The following is an 8,275-nucleotide window of genomic DNA, read 5'->3' as shown; positions in this document are numbered from 1 at the left end:
TACATATTGAATTTTAGCCAGTCTTTCAATGGTTGCATAATTTTAAAAAAATTTCTTCACTAAATATATTAAATTACTATTTCATCTTTGTCACTATGAATTCCTGGTGTTTTTCCGTTATTCATTTGAATATATAGTTTATTTGTATCTTTTTTTTCTTGTATTACATGTGCATGGAGTTAGATTTTATTTATTTATTTATTTATTTATTTATTTATTTATTTACTATCTTATATTTAAATAATGAGGGTTTACCAGAAGAAAAAAAATAGCTGGAGCACATTGTCACACTTGATGGCTTTTTCAAGCATTTGCTCCCGGTGAAACCCTCCTATACTCTTTGAACTGAAGGTCCACTCTCTTTGTCCCGTTCATTTTCAATGCTGTAGTTAGTAGTTGTTCTCTATGTGAGCCATTTTCCTTTGTAAGAGAGTATGAGCTTGAAATAGCTGAAATTCTCAGGAGGATAGGCTGAAATAGCAATATTCAATCTTCTATACCTGCTCAGAGGATTTTGCATTGCAATTAGCCTCTGTGAGGAATTTTCCCAGTTTCACTAGTTAATTCTCATTGCATCTATCCAGATTTCCACTCAGGGTAAAACACACTATATTAAGTGGTAATAATTTTTTGGCTTTTGGGGGAGAGAGAGGTATTTCCATAATCTATGGTTATTTTTATGTTGTATTTTCACTCCCCAGCTGCTATTCTTTTGCTGCTGCTTTGGAGGTTTGGTCAACCTCACTTTTACTCTGAGATTTGTGGGGATTCTTATTGCCTACTTTTTGAAAGAAGTAAAGAGTACCTTTTTTTCCCTGTTATGTTGACTTGCTTGGATTTTAGAAGGAATTTGGGGATAATTTAAAAGCAGTCAAGTTCATTCTATGTATAATTTTGACAAAACAAAGCAAAAATTTAAAGAGGAAAAGAAAATTTAATTTAAAAAATATCAATAACCATAGCAAGAAATACTGTTACACAGGAATAAATTGAATGAAGGGAAGGTAATATATTTATGGGAAAATCTTGTAAAGCTACTTACTGAAAGAAATAAAAGAATGCTAAATGAGTGAAGACACAGATCGCGTTCGTGGGTGGCTAACCTCAGTGTTGTAACAATGCCAGTTCTGGCCAAGAAAATCTATTCATTCATTGAATTTCACAGAATTTGATTATACTCTTCCTGAAATGTATGGAAAGGTGAAAAAAGCCAAAATTAGCTAAACATTGGTAAAGAAGACAAATAAAAGGAAGCTTTTGAACACTTACTTAAATGATAGTTTTTGTATGATTACAAAAATATATATTATGTATTTGTTAGTAATACACAAAAGTAAATTTACGTATACTTACATGGTAAATTTATTCAAGCAAGGGTTGGATTATCACAAAACTGAAATAATGTTTATTTTAGTGAAGAAAAGGTGAGAAATAGGATTATAAAGATGCTTAAGAGACTTCAACTTCTTTTGCAACATTTCAGTTCCTTAACAAATACTGGAATTAAAAAAATGGCAAAATGTCTAAATCAGAGTGATTATGCCTAAGGTATTAGTTATATTTTCTCCTCCTACTCTCCCTTCTTTTCCTTCTTCTTCTCTCTCTTTTTCTGTCCATCCTTATCTCTTTCTTTTTCTTGTGCAGCCGGAAATGTGATTTTTTTGGAGGGAGGGGGTCAAATATACCTTAATTATTTGGGTTTTGTTTTTTCCATTGGTCAGCAGGGAATTGTCCTGATTTTACAAGAAAAAGAAAATGTATATATTGCTCCATTTCCCTCCTCTAATTTCCTTTTTTAATTGTGGTTGGCAGTGCGGATGGAATCTGTGAAGAGAATTTATGAGGAGAAAATAGCTGTTAGCACCAAAATGATAGATTCCATTAAGTGTCCTTACAATATGCATTGTGCATAATGGCAGGATTCAACTTTTAATTTAGGTTTAAAGTTTTTTAAAAAGTATAACAGTAAATTCTAGATCACCAGACACCGACATCCATGATGAATAACCATTTTGGCATTGCACTTTAATCACTGTAAAGCTATTTATTCTTAAAAGGAGGCAGAAAATTAAATATTGTCTAATCAGACTAGGTAAACATTTACACAGAGGAAAATTACTTGTTGGGGATTTCTGTGACCATTTTTAGGAGTTGTGTTTGAGGCAGAGTAATGGCAACACAAATAATATGGTGGGCAAGGAATAAGTGTTGCTCAATTGGAATAACTGAAAAGATGATCACTGAAGTGGAGCTTAATATTCAGTTACACTAGGATAAAGTGGATCTTTCTGAAGTGGGTGAGGTTAGTCTATTACCATTGAAACGTAATAAAGTATACTGCTAGAAACAATGCCACTTTATACATTATGTTTTAGATGATCTGAAAGATGTTTAAAACTGACATAACACAAACAGCCAGTGACAGTGGATCCAATTTCTCATATAGTACGTTAGAAATATCTGTGGAGACAAAAATGGAAAAGAAACACATTAAGTATTTTCAGTGACTTCCAAAATTTTTGACCATGTCCCTTTAGGAGAACTCCACATGGTGCCTTGGCAGACTTGCACATAACCATTGAGTTCACATGGGCAGAAATGTGAACCATAGCTGATCTGAGTCTTGGCAAAATGCTTTGTGATACTACCAGAACACAAGAAGATATGAAGGCAAATAGAGAGTCTGCAAGGCCATCCCACTCATGCTCTTCACCCAGATTCCCTAGGAGGTTAACATGAGACAGTTTCTTATCACCTCCTGGGCTCTGATAAGATATGAGGCTTCCAGAACTTTACACTCAGAATGAAACTTCGACACATAAAACTATTCAGCAGCAGTCTAGAATAAGCCCCTCAGCAACAAGGTATCCCTCTCCCATGTTTTAGCCATTTGGCTCCTTTAGTTTTAAGGTCATCCTTTTTGGTGTTGGGACAAAGACAATGGGAAGCTGGCTCCTTTAGCTAATTGTTTTTTCTCTATGTAAGTAATAAAGTCTCTGAATCTAAAAGTGACTCATAATATCTTTACTAGTAAAATTAATCAGGTCTTGGTCTGGCCTTGTCTTAATGCCCTTGACAGAGCCAAATTAATAAACTCACTTCGCATCATTGAAACAGGATAACGGGTCATTTTCCCAGCATCGAATCAATCAAGTTATTTAGTCTTGCTTCATGGATCCTCAGATTCTAGTCCTGTAACCAATGCCCTGCCCACCACACACACAGAGACTCACACATTATATCTATAACACAGTCCCTGAATGATCCCTGAGATCTTGAGTTCTTATCTCCCATTTAAGTGCATCATTTTGTCCAGAAATATGGTTCTGTCAAGTGTCACTTCTCCTGGGAACTGAAATAGTGCCCTTAAAATTCAATTCTTGCAGCTAAGTCTCAATATTTATGTCAAATAGCTCTGAATATGACTACTTAACTATAAGAACCACCTCAAAACACCTGTTAAACTACAGGATATCTAGCTTTAATTAATTTAATTTCTTTTTTTTTATTGCTATATTCTCATGCACAAAATAGTGTTGGGTACATCATAAGTGCTCAATTATAATATTTGATTGACTAAAAGAAATATAGAATAGCGCGACATAACATAGCACACAAGGAGAATATAAGCCAGGGCATGGTGTAAACTTGCTAGTGTTTTAGAAAGCTGCTGTCCTATTTTCAGTCTTATGAATTAAAGTGAGAAAGAATGACACTATCAAAGGAGTTTACATGGCATCTTCAATGCCTTGGAGTATTGTACTGGATAAGGAGTAGAAGGTGTATCCGAAAGGAATTTAAATATTTAAAGTGTATCTAATACCTTTATAAAGAAAAAGAACTAGGGATGCCTGGGCGGCTCACTTGGTTAAGCATGAGACTCTTGATTTTGGCTCAGGTAATGATCTCAGGGTCATGCAATCAAGCCCTGCATAGGACTCTGTGCTAGGAGTGCAGCCTGTTTTAAGATTCTTTCTCTGCCTCTCCCTTTGCCCCTACTCCCCTGTTTAAGCATGCTTTCTGTATATACATAAGAAAAAACAAAGAAAAAAAAAAAGAAGGAATTAGTATCAAAACTTGTCTATGTATAGGGAAACTGGGAAAATGGCAGACAGCTATGGTAGGAAAGCCAGCCTCTATGTTATTTAACATTTTCTATGAGTATGTATTACCTATTCAATTTACAAAGTGTCAAGGATGTTTATAAATGATTTGATTGTAACATGACAGGGCTGAATGAAATAAATTTTAGCTGGGAAATGAACATGAAATTCTATCGAAAAATAGATTTATGGGAGCTCAGTTTGTGCAAATTAATAAGAATAACTAATAAAAACCAACAAATAGAATGGTCCAACTCTGTTGGTGTGCAACCCCAGGAATTTTTCAGGTGAAATTTGAAATTGGCCTCCATACACCTAGGGCAAGGAGAGACTGAGAAAAGAGAGAGACCACTCCAGATTGGGAGGGAACAGGTTTAAAAAGCATAGGAATTTACATACTAGGCTTTTCTTCAATGGACACAAGATAAGTAAATCTCTACATCCACCAGCCAGAACCTTAAAAGTTTATATAGAAATTTAATAGGGTTCAGTCACCTGTACAGTCCAAATGGTCCCAACACCACCTTATGCTCTCAAGGCTGCGGTTTTGAAACAGCTGCTAGTAGGGAAATAGTGGTCTGAACATATATTCCAAAGACAGGAAGAGGGTAAAGAGCTTCTGATTGCCTGGGTCCAGCTGATGGGTCAACCAGCAGTCACATCTTCTCAATGACCTCCCCTAACACTCAGATCAAAGGATCAGTGCCAATTTTAACATATCTAGAGTGATTTTATTAAGCAAAATTGCTATTTTCTACTTTTGGAAATGTTCATGTATATCTGGGTGTCAGGTTTCAAAGCTATATATTCAAAAGCTAATTGGAAAGGTATATAACCAGTGATAAAAACAAAAAATTAGATAAACCTTAAAGAAAATGATACATAAAAAGGGTGTAAACTTGGAAAACTCATATATAATTTCAATAATTTTAAAAATATTAATCCTCATTTGTTAAGTTTCATAGCAGTTCATAATACAAGTGCAAAGGGAGTATATTGAGTAAATCACTTTGCCAACAAAAAGTTGTAGAAACAATTATAAAGGGAAGAAAGTAAACAACAAGAATTGAACATGTCTTTAAATTCTAACTTGCTGTCTTGTGCATACATACAATTGATTACACATTTATTTTTATTCTTTGTGTTGTTTTCATTATTTGGTAAGTCTGCATTTAGTACATTCAGAGCATACTAAATCTGTAGGTAAACAAATGTTGCATAATGATGCACGTATTGTTGTTATATATTTCCTTTGATAGAATTATATATTTCTTTACAGATGTGAATTACAGTTTTTATTTTTTATTTTTTTCCTTTAGTTGCCATCACCTTTACCCATTCAGCCTCACCATGTTTCATATTTTTCTTCTTCTTGGAACAGGCAGAGTTCTCTAAAGATAAAAGAACTTTTTTTTTTTTTCTCTTCCTTTGCTTTGGAAATTAGGTCATCCTGACATTTAGCAGTCTGCTTAAATAATATTGATATACTTCAAGGAACAAGTACCATTATATTGTAATGTCCTAAACAAAGTTGCATTGCATGTTGAGTTGAGTTCCAACTCAAGGAGGAGAAAGGGACACATGGTCTTGGTTGAATGGGTCTCAGAGAGACATCTGCTGGCTACAATTGAATAGCTATTCTGGGAAATTGTTTTTTATCAGAATTGGTAGTTCTTTTTATTTATTTTTTTAATTTTTATTTATTTATTTTTTAAAAAGATTTTATTTATTTATTTGACACAGAGAGAGAGACAGCCAGCGAGAGAGGGAACACAAGCAGGGGGAGTGGGAGAGGAGGAAGCAGGCTCCCAGTGGAGGAGCCTGATGTGGGGCTCGATCCCAGAACGCCAGGATCACGCCCTGAGCCGAAGGCAGACGCTTAACCGCTGTGCCACCCAGGCGCCCCGGTAGTTCTTTTTAAAGTACAATCAGGAGGAAGAAAAAAGCATATGGCAAAAATATCCAAGGACATTTCCAGAATGTAACTCATTCAAATAATTTTGATAATTATATTATTAACAAGAAATTCACAGAAAGACAAGCTCATGCATTATAGAAAAGTGCTTTAGTGATGCTCATCAACAATGTCCTTTTAAATAACAATTGGACAGGAAAGTCATATATAATATAATCAAAAAGTAATAGTAAAATTTGATTATACAACTAATATAGTATTTAGCTGGACACAAATTATTTTTTACAAATCAAAAATAATGCCAAATAATAGAACATTTTATAAAATGTTATTTTCGGATATTAAACTTTTTAATTTTAAAACTATCACATTTTTATATACACTGTGTCTTTAGATCTTTCCTTTTCTGCCATTCAACTTTGCTCATATATTTATTCATATAAATGTACCCAAAATGCTAATAATTATCATTATGTCATTTTTGCTATAGCCACCATTTCCAAAGATACCAAGAAGTGCGTATAATTTAATAATTATCTTTGTGCCACCTACTGCTTTATACATACATTCCTATGAAAAATCCATATAGACAGAAAATTCAATCTCTAAGAATCAAATAAAGAATTAAAGTAATTGAATAAAAAAAAAAGCAATGTCTGATACATGGGATTGAAAGTCTGACGAGGATTTAATCACTTGAAAAGTCTTTCTCTTTTTATATGCGTTCTATAAAAATAGCCAATGATTATGGTTTTAGAAGTTGTTTGTTCCTTCAACCAGCTGTGTAAAAGATAAAAGACAGACTCAATCTCTCCCAACAAATTTCTTTTGGTTCAAATTTGTGGCTTATCTGGCTATGTCGGTTAAGTCTTTCTCCTGTTGGCACTGTTGCTGCCTTGCTTTTTCTATCCCTTTCCTCTCGAGATGAGTTTCTACATCAGTGACCTTTATTTTGTTTCAAAGAATGGTGTCATTTTTAGGTGGGAGAGTCAAAAGGACCAAAGACAACTTCCTGAAACCTTAGCTACTTTCTTGAATTAATGGCAGTCCTAGTCATACTGATATTTCATGGCTGAGGTAGGAAACATCAGTTCTTTGCATCTCAAAGCCTCTCATTTCTGTTTTCTCTTACTTGTTTAGTAACAAAAATAATTCTTTGCATATGCATAGACTATGACTTACAACATAATGCCCCGTCACGAAAATTTTTATTCTAGTAATCCTGTTAATAAGCAGGATTATTTCTGCTGACTTCATCTAATTGCCTTCCTTCTTTTTTCTCTTCATTTAGATTAAATTATTTTTTATAGATTTTATTTATTCATTTGAGAGAGAGAGAAAGAGTGTGTGTTAGGGGAAGGGCAGAGGCAGAGAATATCAAGCAGACTCCATGTTGAGCATGAAACTTGAGGCGGGGCTCGATCTCATCACCCTGAGATCATGACCTCAGCCAAAACCAAGAGTCGGCCACTTAACTGACTGTGCCACCCAGGCACCCCCAGATTATCCTTAAATTAAAACAAATACGGTATTATATTTATTTCCTGTATTGTCTTAAAGAAACTTTGGAAAACAACACTGACTAGAAATACAACCAATTATTTTTCATTTCCCAATGAGAAAATTGAGATTCAGAGAGGTTAAATGGTTTTTTCAGGGACATATGAGTTTTTTTAATTTTTTGTTTATTTTTGTTTTTTTACAATATTTCCCAGGTGGGCCCTCTACGTATATTTTTTTAACATTGCTTTTGAAAAATGCTCTCTATTTATTAAAGAATAAATATGTCAGATTAAATTTAAGATCAGTGTTAAATTTCAGTCAGTATTCTTTATCTCCAACTCGATTCTTCTCTAATATTTGTTTTCTTATAAATATCTAATTACTATCTACTGACATCTGTTCTTTCATCCTCTTGGATGTCAATCTCAAATCTATTCTATTGTACGACATGAAGATATCATGGTATGTATTCCCAATATACTTATATTTACATGTTTATATGTGTGATAAAATAATGCTATACAAATACACTTTTACATTGTGAAACACATTTTCAAAATTTCAAATGATTAAATAAACATAAAAAAATACACTCCTAAATGATTATTATGATCATCCCAATTGTTTCTATATTTATAATTTGACCTAGATACAAATTGTTTAGTAATATGCGAGATAGGACAAAATAATTGACAATATATGAATATAATAAAGTGAGCAAAATGCATCCAAGACCTTGCCTGAACCTTATCAT

Source organism: Ursus maritimus, unplaced genomic scaffold (assembly GCF_017311325.1).
Source record: "Ursus maritimus isolate PB19 unplaced genomic scaffold, ASM1731132v1 scaffold_11, whole genome shotgun sequence".
In the NCBI taxonomy this organism is placed as follows: Eukaryota; Metazoa; Chordata; class Mammalia; order Carnivora; family Ursidae; genus Ursus; species Ursus maritimus.
Note: the sequence above shows the minus strand (reverse complement) of the source record.